This window comes from Phacochoerus africanus, chromosome 15 (genome assembly GCF_016906955.1).
Source record: "Phacochoerus africanus isolate WHEZ1 chromosome 15, ROS_Pafr_v1, whole genome shotgun sequence".
NCBI lineage: Eukaryota > Metazoa > Chordata > Mammalia > Artiodactyla > Suidae > Phacochoerus > Phacochoerus africanus.
Genome location: NC_062558.1, coordinates 91532397 through 91549822, shown reverse-complemented (window position 1 = coordinate 91549822; position 17426 = coordinate 91532397). Strand labels below are relative to the sequence as shown.

Below are 17426 nucleotides of genomic sequence, written 5' to 3'. Positions count from 1 at the left end.
TACATTCCAGAGGATTTTTGAAGTTATCAGTGTCATATCATTGCTCTAGACCACAATGCTTCTAATAAAGCGTGCAGCACACACTAATTAAAACGACTTAGCTTTAAAAACCACTGTACTTGTCAGAGACCTGGGGACCATACCAATTTTATAACAGAAGCACTGAGAATCCCATAGCTATGGAAATGCTAATAGATATGTTGGCAGGAAGTTTGCACAAGAAAATCTTTACCAGATTTTTTTCTAACTGCCATCTTATACTTTAATGAGCTGCTCTTAAAAAGAAAATATAAAATATTTGAGTAAGAATTACAAATACCATTTACAAAAGACTGAGTATGTCTTCATTCAAATAATCCTAACACCATCCTATATGCTCCAAGAGATTTCTGTTGATGAAAAAAATATCATCCGTCTCAGTAAGGAACTCATACTCTATTATAGGATATAAACAAGTAACAACTAACAGGTAATAACTACGTGGCAGAATTTTTAAAATGCTACATCAGAGGTAGAGATGCTATCTTCTCTTTCTCTCTTTTACATATCCACCTACTACCACTCATCCATACAGAAAGAGAACAGAGAGGAAGAATGGAGCCCCACATGACCATACACATTAGAGAGACAGTTTACAAATAGCTTTTATGGACCTACCTAAATATAGGAAAAACATAGTTTTATAATAATAGCATTCTTAAACATTTAAGCAATCTTTGAATACTTGACACAGTAAACTATGTATTTATTCTAAATTATAGCAGATTAAGTTCCCTCAATACTGGGGGAAAAAAAATCAATGCTGAAGCGGTGCTGGCCAAGATAAAAAGTACGAATAAAGGTATATATAGTTTGGGCAAAGCAAAGTCAGACTAAAGATTCAGAACAGGACAAGAGTCTAAATTAGGTGTCAAGCAGGATTCAGGCCTGGGCCAGTCACCAGGTTACCAGAGGAACTCAGTCATGTGCTTTTGTTATGACCTAAAAACTGACATAGGCTATGAATTCCATTCCACCATATGAGAGAGGATGTGGAGCAGATACCAGGCCGAGATTACTAAAAACCTACTGTAATTACTATGCTGCTAAAAATAAATCGGCCTGGCAGCAAGAATATAATTTCATTTTTTATTAATAAGAGGTAGAAAATATAAAATATTTTCTGAGGATTAATTGCAACTGGAAAATATTTTATGATATGATTCAATAAAAAGAGGCATTAACTACTTTGTTGAATGACACACATTTTAGGTCACAGATGAAGCTCGGATCCCGCATTGCTGTGGCTGTGGCATAGGCTGGCAGCTGCAGCTCTGATTCTACCCCTAGCCTGGGAACTTCCATATGCCGCAGGTGCAGCCCTAAAAAGCAAAAAGAAAAAGCTCTTCATTACAGAACGGCATCATTTCAGAGGTGGAAGAGGTAAAGTCACTTTCATCTACCTATGCTTATAGTGTATCTGAATTCAGAACATGCAATCATAGGCCAACATACGCTAATCCGAAAGCCTCAGAAATACAGTTTGTACAAGACAGGAGAACATAAACCAACTAGGCAGGCATACAGTCATCTGGTTATTTATTAAAAGCTTTCCCCAAACCAGTAATTCTAATTGTCCCTTCATTTGATGGCCTGAGATTTTTATCTCTGAGGACAATGCTGCAAAGTAAAATTAAGGGACATGTCTTTGTTCTTCAGGGTAGGAGAAGAGGTACTGGGAGAGGAGATGTGGGTGGAAAACTGGCAGGTGCAGTTTTAGGCTCAAGAGTACGTGGAAAAGGAGGACCTGAAAACAGATCCCTTTAAGCCCACCCACACTTGTATGCCCTTTGGAAAGTCTGCACACGCCTCCCAGCCCTGAGTACACCAGTTTGAGGACTATATTCTTTAGTACATCAGAGAAGAAAGGTCAACAAGAGACTGAGCAAGCCACACATCTGAGAACACCTAAGGCACTGATATGTGACACAGGACTTGTGAAAACCTAAACAAAGGAAGTAGATCTCCTAAAATACAACACAAAGAAAACCTAGTCTAGTCAAACTTTCATTTTGAATATTCTGCTAATGTGATGGGTGACAAAAACACCAATGATCAGAAATAACCACATTTTTAAAACAATTTGTTATTTCAACAACAACCAATGTTTGCATAATCCTGATATCATTAAAAATTTGGAATCAGATTTTGAAGTATTTGAATACCTATAAAGCATCTCACTAGAAAATTCACCCACTGGCCTTTGAATTGTTTATTATTGTTCACTGTTTTCTTTTTTTTTCTTTTGGTCTTTTTCTAGGGCCACTTCCCACAGCATATGGAGGTTCCCGGGTTAGGAGTCTAATTGGAGCTATAGCCGCTGGCCTACGCCAGAGCCACAGCAACTCAGGATCCGAGCCACGTCTGCGACCTACACCACAGCTCAGGGCAATGCCGGATCGTTAACCCACTGAGCAAGGGCAGGGATCGAACCCGCAACCTCATGGCTCCTAGTCGGATTCATTAACCACTGCGCCACAACGGGAACTCCTGTTGTTTTTTTACTACAACCCTGGCTTTATCTCACATTTCACAGCAGAAGTCTTTTATTGCCCAAAACTTTTTATTTGAAAATTTAAAAGTCCACAGAATAGTTGAAAAAATAATACTCTATATCCTTCAATAAGATGCATCAACTGTCAAAAAAAATTGCCATGTTTGCTTTCTTACTCTCTCCCTCCTCCTTCCTCCTCCCCCTCCCACACACAAACTTTTTCTTTTCCTTGTTATTTTCTGGTTGAACCATTTGAAAGTAAGTTGCAGACATTATGCACATTACCCCTAAGTACTTCTGTATGTATGTTAAGAACAAGAACAAACTATTGCATTTGGAGTGGATAAGCAATGAGATCCTGCTGTATACCACAGGGAACTATATCTAGTCACTTATGATGGAACATGATGGAGGATAATGTGAGAAAAAGAATGTACGTATATGTGTGACTGGGTCCCTCTGCTGTACAGTAGAAATTGACAGAACACTGTAAACCAACAATAATGGAAAAATAAAAATCATTTTTAAAAAAGAACAAGAACGTTCTCTTAATATAACCACAGTGCCGTTTTCACATCTAAGAAATTAGCCATAATTCTATAATTATCATCTAATATATAGACAATATTTAGATTTCCCAGTTGTCTCAAAAAACAGTTTATAAGCTGATTTTTTCCTAGCAGGTTCCATCAAGGTTTACACATTGTATTTGGTCCTAATGCCTCTTCAGTCTCTTTAAACCTAAATTTGACCCTCTACAACTTTTCTGGTTTTCATAATAAATGCTTTTTTTTAAGTAAGAGGTTCACAGATCAAATTTTCCTCAAAAAACTCTCAGTATTACCTTGAACTTTTGATGGAATAATTTTTTGAAAGGCAGTTTCAAAGTTCACCTGATAAAAGCTTCTGGTCTCTATGCCTGTGAGTTAGATTTGGGGTGACAACTGCTATCAGTGAGAGGTATGGGAGGGCCACTAAGGCCCAGAAAGGAGGATGGTGACACTCAGTGAGTGGGCGCAAGAACCATTTCTGGCAAGCAGAGGCTCATCCAAGTCCAGCAAAATCCTAGGTCATATAGCTAGTCTGAAGAGAAGACCTTTGCTCTCAGGGAACAGACACTGATGAATCTTAGGATACAGTATGAATAACTTGAGTATGTCTTTCACAATTTGGGTGGTGATTCCACTATAAGTGCTAATTACACAGCTAATAATACACAAGCATTATTAACCTTAATTCAAAAACCAAAGCCCAGAGTGAGGCTAAAGATATTATAAAGACTTTCTTGTAACTGTAACCACTACTAGTTATTCACACATAACCAGAATACTGTGAATTCAAAAGCAATCCCTTGATGTTTAAAGACAGGCTTCTGACATGTGGTAAACTGAGTTCATTAGCAAACACAAAAAATGCACAAATATAGCATAAGGACAACCAAATGAAAGGGGGCGATATTTTATCACCTATGCAAAACTGGCACGGAAGAAAGATATAAAATATTCCAAAACACAGCAAGCACCCAAAGGACCTATCAGCACGGGGTGTCTGTGAGATAAGGGGTGTCTGTGAGACGGTGACAACATGGTGACTCCTCTTCCTCAGTGTCCTGTCACACACCCCTATTTCTCCTCAGGCTATTCATTCCAACTGAAAACTTCATCTATTCCTAAGGCATCCTTTATTGTGACCAACTCTGAAATTTCTTTCTATCTCTAGCTTAGATAGATTTTTCTCTGGAGATCCAGACACAACTGAATTCTGCACACTTCCAGCTGGACCCCCACAAATACTTCACATTCGCACATCTGCCACCAAACTCATGATCTTTCCTCTAACCTGCCACCTCTCGTCTGTCAAAGTGAATGATGTCAGCCTTTCCCTTAGGCCAGGCTTCACCTACTGAACCTCTACAATCCTTCAGCCACCAGCACTGTCATCATTCCCACCTCCTGCCCAGCTCCTTGCAATGCACTCACTTCTCTCATCCCCAACACTACCTCCCTGGTTTACGCACATCATCATCCAGACTGTTCCAAAACCTTCTAAGTGGGCTCTCCAACTCCCCTCTGCATGGTCACCTTACTAAAACAAGAGCCTCAACTGTGTAACTCCTGGCTCCTCCATGCCCTCAGCACCAATGTGGCAGCTACTGCCCCCGCCTGCACACTTCAAGTTCCAGCATAGTGAGCTTTTTTCAGTACTTCCAACATATCATGTGTTCTCTTCCCCAGGAATTTTTGCCTTGGACCTTTCCCTCTGCCCTGAACGCTCTTCTCTGTCTTCATCTAACTCTCTCCTTACAGACTCATCTTTTGACATCTCTTCTTCCAGAAAACCTTCCCTGTTACCAAGAGACTGGATCAGGATTCTTCTCTGGACTATGGCACTTACCACATTGAACTGTGTAACTGTGTATTTTTCCTTGCCAGGAGCACCCAGAGCAGGAAGAGAGGGGCTGAGGCAAGGAGACTGGTATGTGGGCAGCTGCAACAGTAGAAATAGCAAGGTCCTGGACTCCAGTTGTGGCCTAGGGACTTACAGAAGCACACAGCTTGAGGGAGATTTAGGCAGCAAATGTTACACCACCTTTATGCTTGATGCCTAACATGGAACCCACCATGTAATGGGTGCTTAATAAATATTTGCTCAAAGAGTGAATAAATTAACATAGACAAGATATAGACATAGGAAGCAAACAGAATGACACCTGAATCTGCTTCAGTATAGACCTAAGTGCTGTAGCAATGCAGACTGGGCGTGGTTCATTAAGAGGGACATTTGGCTTGAAAAGATAGTGGCTGGCTAAGCAGCTTGCAAAGAACAAGTAAGTGAGTATGGGTGTGGAGGCTGGGTCTGAACACCAATTCCACCATGGGCCAACCAGGGAACCTTGGGAAACTCATCCAATTTTTCTGTGCCTCCCCTATAAAAGGAGGATGACAACGAGAGTACTTATACCTCACAGTGCTCACATGAGGATCAAAAACAATTAATATTTCTAAAGTCCTTAGAAGAACAGTGCCTTGCACAGAATAAACATGATATAAAAAAATAAATAAAACAAACCCTTAGTGGTAGCTTCATCTATTTAGATACTATAATAATGGTTACATGCGTGAGTTACCTTATGGCATAGCAGGTTAAGGATCTGACATTGCCACTGCAGTGGCTTGGATAGCTGCTGTGGTGTGGGTTTGATCCTTGGCCTGGGAACTTGCACATGCCATGGGTGTGGTCAAAAAATAAAATAAAATAATTTTTTTTTGTCTTTTTCCCATTTCTTAGGCTGCTCCCGCGGCATATGGAGGTTCCCAGGCTAGGGGTCGAATCGGAGCTATAGCTGCCAGCCTATGCCAGAGCCACAGCAACGCGGGATCCGAGCCGCGTGTGCACCACAGCTCAGGGCAACGCCGGATCGTTAACCCACTAAGCAAGGCCAGGGATCGAACCCTCAACCTCATGGTTCCTAGTCGGATTCGTTAACCACTGCGCCATGACGGGAACTCCTAAAATAAATTTTTAAATGGCTCCATGTGAAGTGAATAATTAGTTAACGGACAATTGCATACCTCCACTTATTAGAGGGTGATATATCAGTTGTACTTACTAAAAACTGTGAAGAATTTTCCTACCTAGAGTTTCAGGTAATATTTAAAAGCAAGTTGTTTTTATACATAAATAACGCAATTTGCAGTATATTGGGGGAAATAAAAGAAACCTGAATTGTACGTTCATAGAGATAAAGGAAAAATGAAAAACAATGCAAATCAGGAAACTATGAAAAAATGTATGAAATGAAAACATGTCAACAATAAAATCTCAATGGTGAGTCTAGACCCAGTCAAGGAGAGAGTTAGTGAATAGAAAGAGAATACTGAAGAAATCCCCCAGAGTGCTGTGCATAGAGATAGACAGGAAGCATGGCAGAAGACACAATGAGCTTTAGTCCCAGAAAGGGAATGAAAAAAATCAGCAAGAGGCAAGATTTGAGGAAATGATGGACGGAAAATTTTCAAAAGTGAAGAAAAGCCTGGGTCCTCAAATTTAAAAATTAAAAAGGCACACCTAAATCCCAGGAAGAAATCAGATAATCAGATAAACAAAAACAAAAGCATTAGTCACATCATGTATCAAAAAAGTTCCTGCTGCGATACATCGGGGAGGCCACCATCAGAAGATTCACTACATCCTGTAACATGGCTCTTTTCTACCTCCCTGTTGGATCTACAGGATTCTTGTTGGCAGGATTCTTTCCAGTATATAATATACTGTTAATTCCTGCCTGATGTACAATAAATGAAAGAATAAATATGTGGAGTATATTTATATTCATGTGAAACCATTTTTAAAGAAGAAACAAAATAACATGGAAAACATATCACACAAATTAAAGTATCCATGGACAAAGCATATCTCTTTGGACCTATTTCTTCATTTGTATAAAATAAAGGAGTCATCTCAATGACATGAAGTATGAAAGTTCACTAACAAATATTTATAAATGTTATGGCTATAGTATTATTTTTTGAAAACTCTACATTAAAAAACAAATTTTGCCAACATCAATTCATGATAAAAACTCTTACCAAAGTGGGTATAGAGGGAACATACCTTAACACAATAAAAGCCATTTATGACAAACCCACAGCAAATATAATACTCAATGGGAAAAAGCTGAAAGCCTTCCCACTAAAATCTGGACTAAGACAGGATACCCACTATCACCACTTTTATTCAACATAGTACTGGAAGTACTAGCCACAGCAATCAGACAAAAGAAATAAAAGGTATCCAAATTGATAGAAAAGAAGTAAAATTGTCACTGTATGCAGATGACATGATACTATATACAGAAAACCCTAAGGGCTCAACCCAAAAACTATTCAAACTGATCAACAAATTCAGCAAAGTAGCAGGATATAAGATTAACATTCAGAAATCGGTTGCATTTCTGGATACTAACAATGAAACATTAGAAAGGAATCCAAAAATACAATACCTTTTAAAATCGCACCCCAAAAAATCAAATACCTGGGAATAAATCTGACCAAGGAGGTGAAAGAATTATATGCTGAGAACTATAAAACATTAATCAAGGAAATTAAAGAGGATTCAAAGAAATAGAAAGATATTCCATGCTACTGGGTGGGAAACATTAATACTGTAAAAATGGTCATACTATATGGCAATATACAGATTCAATGCAATTCCTACCAAACTACCAATGACATTTTTAACAGAATGACAACAAACAATCCAAAATGTATATGGAACAATCCTAAGGAACAAAAACCAAGCAGGAGGCATAACTCTCCCAGACTTCAGGTAATATTACAAAGCCACAGTAATCAAAATAGTGTGGTACTGGTACCAAAACAGACATACAGACCAATGGAACAGAATAGAGAACCCAGAAATAAACCCAGACACCTACGGTCAATTAAGCTTCAACAAAGGAGGCAAGAATATAAAATGGGAAAAAAACAGTCTTTTCAGCAAGTGGTTCTGGGAAAACTGGACAAGCCACTTGTAAATCAATGAAAGTGGAACACACCCTCACACCATGCACAAAAATAAACTCAAAATGGCTGAAAGACTTAAACGTAAGACAAGACACTAACAAACTCCTAGAAGAGAACACAGGCAAAACATTCTCTTATATCAACCTTACAAATGTTTTCTAAGGTCAATCTCACAAGGCAACAGAAATAAAAGCAAAAATAAACCAATGGGACCTAACCAAACTGACAGGCTTCTGCACAGCAAAGGAAACCATTTTAAAAAACCCGAAAAAGACGACTTACAGAATGGGAGAAAATAGTTTCAAATGATGCAACCTACAAGGGCTTAATCTCTAAAATATACAAACAACTTATACAACTCAACAGAAAAAAAGCCAACAATGCGATAACTCAATTGAAAAAATGGGCAAATGACCTGAATAGACATTTCTCCAAAGAAGATATACATATGGCCAACAGCACATGAAAAAATGCTCAACATCACTGATTATTAGCTAATGCAAATATAAACTACAATGAGGTACCACCTCACACCAGTCAGAATGGCCATCATTAATAAGTCCACAAATAACAAATGCTGGAGAGGGTGTGGAGAAAAGGGAACCCTCCTACACTGTTGGTGGGAATGTAAATTGGTACAACCACTGTGGAAAACAGTATGGCTGTACTTCGGGAAACTAAATATAGAACTACCATATGACACAGCAATCCCACTCTTAGGCATACATCCGGACAAAACTTTCCTTGAAAAAGACACATGCACCCACATGTTCATTGCAGCACTATACACAATAGCCAGGACATGGAAACAACCTAAATACCCATCGACAGATGACTGGATTAAGATGTGGTATATATACACAATGAAATACTACTCAGCCATAAAAAAGAACAAAATTATGCCATTTGCAGCAACATGGATGGAAGTAGAGACTCTCATACTAAATGAAGTAAGTCAGAAAGAGAAAGACAAATACCATACGATATCACATATATCTGGAATCTAATACACGCCACAAATAAACCTCTCCACAGAAAAGAAAATCATGGACATGGAAAACAGACTTGATGCCAAGGGGGTCGGGGAGGGAGTGGGATGGACTGGGAATCTGGGGTTAATAGATGTAAAACATTGCCTTTGGAATGGATAAGCAATGAGATCCTGGTGTATAGCACTGGAAAGTATCTCTAGTCACTTATGACGAAGCATGACAATGTGAAAAAAAAGAATGTATATATGTATGTGTGACTGGGTCACCATGCTGTACAGTAGAATATTGACAGAACACTGTAAACCAGGTATAATGGGAAAAAATCACTATAAAAAAAAAACAACTTTGGGTAGTTTTCTTATTTTCTACTGGGTTATAGACCAAAAATCTAAAAATTATCTGCCTCTCAGTCATTTAATTCACAGGAAAACTAAGAAAATAGTGACAATCAACAAACCATAATCATCAAACCCTGCAATGGTACCAAGACAAACATATCTGTGTAGCACTTCCACTTTATTTACACATAGTACATAGAAGCCAACTGCTGGCACTTCCCTCACATATACCCAAACTAGACTCTTGGTTTTACCTACATGACATGGACTCTTACCAAACTCTCAGCAGACCAACATCAGAGAGGTCAGCTAGAGTCATTCTGCACATCCTTCTATTTCCATATCCTATTAAATAAGAAAACAATTACCAGTACAGGACTCATGTGAGAACCGGCTGGGAAAGGTAAGCTGCTAATACACAAAATAGCCAAAACCAATACTATTGGCTTTTGATGAAGAATATTTATTTATTTAGTCTTTTTGCCATTTCTCGGGCCACTCCCGCGGCATATGGAGGTTCCCAGGCTAGGGGTCTAATCAGAGCTGTAGCCTCCAGCCTACACCACAGCAACGCAGGATCCGACAATGCGGGATCCGAGCCGCTTCTGCGACCTACACCGCAGCTCAGGGCAATGTCGGATTGTTAACCCTCTGAGCAAGGGCAGGGATCGAACCTGCAACCTCATGGTTCCTAGTCAGATTCGTTAACCACTGCGCCATGACAGGAACTCCATGATGAAGAATATTTAAAATGGCACTTGTTTTATCTGCATTTAAGCTTCAAAATCTCTGTGTGCACAGAAAATGTACTGTTCAAACTGATCAACCTTTATTTATATCTGATAATACCACACTCTTTTCTATCACTTAAAAAACACTTAATCTTATTTCTTCACCCTCAAAGAAAACAAGTCCAACAAGGTAGAAAACAACCATTAGAAAAGAATTACTCATATTTGGTTCTTAAACTGCAAGCATGCTGCAACCTTCTGTTTGTACGTGAGCAAACCAGAGTAATTTCCAGCACATTACAGTGACAGACTTGATTACCAAACAGGAAAACATGCTTGGAAGCAGTTTCAAAAAAACACCACTCCAGGGACCAAAGAAAGGTAAACAGATGACAAAAGAAACCCTGGTTTCTAGGTATGAGAATATGAATCTCTTGGGGCTCTCACAAGGAAAGCAGGCAGATGATTTAAGAAGCCATACAAATGATCTCATAGAGGGTAACGCCCAACCAAAGGCAGTAATTTGGGACTGGTGCATTTTAAAGATGCATATTCATCTCTTCATCTAAACATATTTCTAGGAAAAAACTAGGCATGGTCTAAAAGAAAACAACCAGGATGTTGAGAGACTCAGCTCTGTAATACATGAAACAAGGGATATGGTGCAGAGTCAAATATGTTGCAGTTATGCTGATGGTTCCTAGAAGAAAAAGAGTAGGGCTGTCAATAAGAGAAAGGTACAGACAGTTTTTATACTGGATCTCAAATTCCTGGTAACTTAATAAAGGATAGACTGCCTTTGGAAGGAGTAAGCCAGCACCATGAGAGATGCCCTAACAGCTTCTTAAACCCCTCGTCTTAAACTAAAATTATGTTGTTGCTTACAGGAGACACAGAACTCTGTTAATAAACAGTGTAAAATGGACATTGTTCTGAGATGGAAAGTAGTTTGTAAATACTATCAAATGAAATGTGTATTTCTAAACACTGATTTGATGGCTAAATACAAAATTATCTTTTAGGCTATTAAAAATGCATGCTAATAATCCTACATAAGTGCACAGAAGGACGTTTTCAAATAGGCTTAGGGATAAGCAAAGACATCAAGTAATGGGGTAAGGCGACAGAAGAATATGAAAGAACACGACTTTTTTTAAATGGTGAAATTATTTGTATGAAAAAGAAAAGAGAACTTGGAAAAAAATGAAAAATCTCAAGATAATCAAATGGAAATATAGTCAAGATAGTATGCTAACATTTTCAAAGAATTTTAAAAAATACTACAGAGATACCCACCACTTGGTATCTTAAGTCAGTTTTATTTTTAAAGAAATTTTTAGAAGTTCAATTTGGATCTTATGATAAAAAAGTTGAACAGAGATATGGAAGATATGAAAAAAAGACCAAACTGAACTTCTAGAGATGAAAACTATACCATGTCTGAGATGAAAAGTACGCTAGGTGAACCTAACAACAAACTAGACATTGAAAAAGAAAAGATTAATGAACTCATAAACATAGTAATTACAATTATGCAAAATAAAACACAGAAGCAAAAACAATTTAAAGAAATTAAAAACATAATATCTGACAACTTCAAGGCAGTTAAGGTTTATAATAGAGTCTCCAAAGAAGGGAGGTGACAGAAAAAATATTTTTAAAATATTCCAAATTCAAAGAAAATTGTAAGCCCACAGATCTACAAAGCTCAACAAACCCCAGACACAAGAAATGAGGAAAACAAAAAATAAAAAAAAAAGAAAGCTGAAAGAAGTCATTATCAGTCAAGTCACAAAAGAAGAAACATTAAAAGAAATCTTTCACATTGAAGGCAAACGACAGATTGAAATACAGCTCCACTCATAGAGATGAAGAACAGCGGAAATGGTAGTTACGTTTATAGGCAAACAGATAATTTCCTTATAATCTCCTTAAAAGGAAAAGTGTTTATGAGTTCTCTTGTGGCACAGCGGGTTAAGGATCCGGCATAGTCACTGCAGTGGCTTGGGTCACGGCAGTGGGGCAGGTTTGATCCCTGGGCTGGGAACTTCCACATGCCACAGGTACAGCCAAAAAAAAATGAAGAGTGTCTTAAAATGACAATATCGTATGCTGGAGGTTATAACATACATATAACAAAAATGTATGATAATAGGAGCATAAAGGTCAGAAGGGGAGAAATAAAAGTAAAGTTCTCGTAGTATCCTTAAAAGTAGTGTAATATCACTTGAAAGCAGACTGGGACAAGTTAAAGATGTATACTGTGAATCTTAATAAAATAAAATAAACAAAATTTTAAAAACACTGAAATAAAGAGTTACAACTTATAAACCAATAAAGAAGGAAAACTTAAATATTAATTTTTTTAAAGGGCAGAAAAGAGATGAAAAGGGAAAAATAAAACACACTAGACAAACAAAACACATGGGAAGACTTAAACTAACCATATCAATAATCCGCTTAGATATAAATGGTCTAAACGGCCAAATAAAGAGATAAATTGTCAAACTCGATAAAAAAGACCCAACCATATATTTTGTTTACATGAAAAGCACTTTAAAGACACAAATAAGTTAAAAGTGGAAAGATGGAAAAGGTGATACCATACCAACACTAATCAAAAGAAAGCTATAGTGCCTACACTAGTCTCAAAGTAGACTTCAGAGCAAAGAATACCATCACCAGGGGTAAAGATAGTCATTTCTTAATGGTTAATTTATCAAGAAAACAAAACAATCCTAAATATTTATGCACCTAATAACAGAGGATCAACTACATGTAGCAAAATTGGTGTAACTCTAAAGAGAAACAAATTCACACAGTAGGCAATTTAATCACTACTAATAGAACAACCGGACCGCAAGGATAAAGGAGACTTAAAAAACACTATCAATCAATTTGACATGACTGACATTTATAGAATACTCTATCCAACAACAGTGGAATACATATTCTTCTAAAATATACATAGAACATAGAGACCTTATTCTGCACCATGAAACAAGTCTCCTTAAATTTAAAAGGATTCAAGTCATTTAAAATATGTTTTCAGACCAAAATGGAATGAAACTAGAAATAAATAAGAGCAAGATGTCTGGAAAGTCCAGAAATTTTTGAAATTAAATAACTCACTTAAAAATCACCCATAGATCAAAGAAGAAATCCAAAGAGAGATTAGAAAGTATTTTTAACTATATGAAAATGAAACTCAATATAGCAAAATTTGTGGAATGCCATGAAAGCAGAACTTGGGAAATTTATAATCACTAAATCCTATGACAGAAAACAAAAAGGATCTCAAATAAATAACCTTGGCTTCAACCTTAAAAATCTAGAAAATAGAAGAGCAAATTAAAATCAAAGGAAACAGAGGAAAAGAAATAATAAATATCAAAGCACAGGTGAAAGAAATAGAAGACAATGACAACAGAGAAAAATATATGAAACCAAAGGAATTCTTTGAAAAGATCAGTAAAAGTGATAAACCTCTGGCCACATCAGTAAAAAGAAAGAGAGAGAGAAATCACCAGTACCAAAGTTGATCAAAACTCTCAACAAACTAAAAACGTAAGGGAACCTCAATATGTTGAAAAGTATTTACAAAAAACATAGAGCTAACATCATACGCAATGTTGAAAGAATGAACGTTCTCCCCATAAGATCACAAACACAAGGCTGTCTGCTCTCGCCAATTACATTAAATACAGTTCTGAAGATTTTCACTAGAGCAGGAAAGAAGAAGGCATCCAAATAGAACAGGCAGCATAAGACTATCTTTATTCACGGATGACAACTGCCTGTACAGAACATTTAATGGACTTGACTTTGCTACTAGCACTAATACGTGAGTTTAACAAAATTTTAAGATACAAGATCAATATGCAAAAATCAATTTTACTTCTATGTGCTAGCAATGAATAATAGGAAATAGTTTAGAGTTCATCAATAAAGGTAGACGAGGAGTTCCCATCGTGGTGTGGTGGTTAACAAATCTGACTAGGAAACATGAGGTTGCGTGTTCAATCCCTGGCCTTGCTCAGTGGGTTAAGGATCCAGAGTTGCCATGAGCTGTGGTGTAGGTTGCCGACATGGCTCGGATCCCGTGTTGCTGTGGCTCTAGCATAGGCTGGCAGCTACAGCTCCGATTCGACCCCTAGCCTGGGAACCTCCATATGCCATGGGAGCAGCCCTAGAAAAGGCAAAAAGACAAAAAAATAAAATAAAATAAAGCTAGACAAAAAGGTTTCAGAATTGAGAAAAGACTGAAAGGCTCAAAAATCCCCACAAGCACCAGAGAAAGCCACCAAGAACAACAAGACATTAACAAATAACTCCTCACACAATAAAAGAAAGTATTCTCCAAAAAAACTATAAAGAATATGTTTCTTTTGAAAGAATGCAAATTACCATCACATCAGGTTTCTAAATGCAGACCAGAGTCTAAGGCAATGATCAATACTTACAAATAAAATTCTAAGAAAAAAATATTCAACAATATTCAACAAATATTTACCAAGATCATAAGCCACAGTAGCAGAAATCTTTTATGAATTGCAAAACATTCCTCTCACCTCCACGGTAGTCCCAAAATCACTAAAACTGAATTCATTAATTTATTCATCAACCGTACTGACCATTGTGTAAAAGTCACTAACTCTTAGAATTGTAGATATGGGCTCATACAATGGATGCTACAGAGAGAACTACACATCTGATAAGCATAGGTAAAACTGTATCAACATTAATAGTTGATAACTGTGTAAACTGCAATGTTCCTGTCTTCTCATAAGATTCAAAAGAAATAAAAACTGTTATTGTTGTAATGGACTGTCTCATGTTATCACCTTTTCAGTTCTGAGAACAGTGGATGATGGGGTGGAAGGAAGGGTGCCTTTGTATTGCTATTTTTCCTGCCTCTCCTTCTTTCCCACGCACAGGAGGATCATAAATTGTACTAAAAGATTATGTTTTGAACTTACTGTGTTGGAGAAACTGGGTAAAGGAAAAAAGACTCCACTGGACGAAAATTTACCTTCTAAACAAATCCCCCCCCCTTTTATTTTCTGTCATCTTTTTAGGGCCGCACCTGTGGCATATGCAAGTTCCCAGGCTAGGGGTCAAACTGGAGCTGCAGCTGCCAGCTTACCTCAGCCACAGCAATGCCAGATCCAAGCCATGTCTGTGACCTACGCCCCAGCTTGCAGCAATGCCAGATCCTTAACCCACTGAAGGAGGCCAAGGATTGAACCCACATACTGATGGATACTAGGTGGGTTCTTAACCTGCTAAGCCATAACACGAACTCCCCAAACCAATCTTGATGCCACATTACAGACTCTAGATACCTACTACAATCATTTTCAGTGCTGTGCCAGATGCTGCCAAAACAATTGTGGGGCTCATCAAATTCCTGTCTCAGCCACCCTTCCACTATCCTCTGCCTCATTCTGGCACCATGATTCCCAGAACTGTCATACTTGTCATCAGGTATTCAAACTATTCCCTGCACTAAGGTGGGTCACGATGGTTCCTCTTCCCAATACCAATCAAAACCCCAATTCTGTACAACAGCTAGATAATGCTACTTACTTAAACAATAAAGATCCATCAAACATACCAGTTTAGTAAGTATTTATTGAATATCTACCTATAACAAATCTGCAATAGAGTTTTATACAAAAAGATCTCTTGTTTTGACCTAAAATGTTGGACATCTTCCTCTCTCTATTCGAAACAAATATGTATATATATAAATCTCCATCATCCAGTACCCAAATTTGACAATGAGTAGGGAACTTACAGCCTCAACTTGCTATTGGAAAGCACCCTAGAATAAGGAAATGTCCTAATTAGTGGTATTTAAAAATCCATTTGGACTAAGGATTACAAGAAAAGGCTATCAATTTAACTGAGTTTTAAATCAAGACTATTAAATGAAAATTGACAGAATATGGGAAAGATATTTTAACTATTCTCCTATGCTTAGCACATTGAAAAAAACTAAAATACTGAAAATATGACATCCAGAAACTATCTACCCCACCACTGTTCTAGTCAGCATTTCAACCAATACTGGCCACACCTCTCCTAGGAGCTCAGCAAAATAGAAAGGGTACAGACTGACAATATAAGCAATGGAAAAACACACACGCACTAAGAATACGGAGACCTTTTCACTTTACATAGCCCCTTCTCATTTTCCCTATACTTTAAGAAATATGATCTTTTTATTCTCCATGTAATAAATAGAAAGAATAGTGTCCCATCAACTACAATAATACAACTTCAAACAAGACATCAATTCTTTTTTTTTTTCTTTTAGGACTGCACCCACAGCATATGGAAGTTCCCACACTAGGGGTCGAATCAGAGCTGTAGCCACTGGCCTATACCACAGCCATAGCAATACGAGATTCAAGCTTCCTCTGTGACCTACACCACAGCTCACAGCAACCTTGGATCCTTAACCCGCTGAGCGAGGCCAGGTATTGAACACGTGTCCTCATGGATATCAGTCGGGTTTGTTACCACTGAACCACAATGGGAACACCAAGAGAGCAATTTTTAATTTAACAAGGGTTCTTTAGAGTCTTGGGCAAAAATTAAGTTTAACTACAAAATAGGAATGCTGTAAGAACAAATGAGCAAATGTTTGCAAAGCACACTGTAAAGGCAAGAAGACAGCAGTGGTCATCTCTGATTCCTCCCTGTCCCTCTCCACAGCATCATCAAGTTCACTGGATTAATAACCTAAATATCTCTCTAACCCCACTACGCATCCTAGACAAAGTCACCATCAGCTTTTCCCAAGGCCAGAAATCAGCAAACTATAGCCTCTATAGGTCAAATCTGGCCTGTCACTTGCTTTTGTGAATAAAGTTTTACTGGGACACAGTCATGCTCATTCATTCATTGGAACACAGCCATGCCCATTCATTTTCATATTGTCTTTGGCTGTTTTCATGCTACAATGGCAGAGTTGAGGAGATGTGACTGACCCATAATATCTAAAATATTCATTAGCTGGCCTTTTATAGAAAAAGTTTGTCAAACCTGGCCAAAGTAGGCTATTAAATCCTCTTTATTAGTCTCCCTGCCATCCATTCAATTCACTCTCCAAACTATAAGCTGGATGAAAGATTTAAGAAAACAAATCTGACCATTTATTCTTCTGCAAAGATAAGTCTAAACTCCCTGAGGCAACTCCTATAACTTTTCCAACCTCCCATCTTGCCACTACCCATTCCACCTTTATGTTCCAGTTATTCTAATATTCAAAATTAATATTTGAATTCTTCAAATTCACC

At 37.8% G+C, this 17426-nt stretch overlaps 1 protein-coding gene across 2 annotated transcripts in view; it reads right to left on the bottom strand.

The window, feature by feature from the left end:
• The window catches only part of MARCHF8 (membrane associated ring-CH-type finger 8), a 129164-nt gene that overhangs the window by 53308 nt on the left and 58430 nt on the right, over positions 1-17426 (bottom strand). The window lies entirely within an intron of this gene.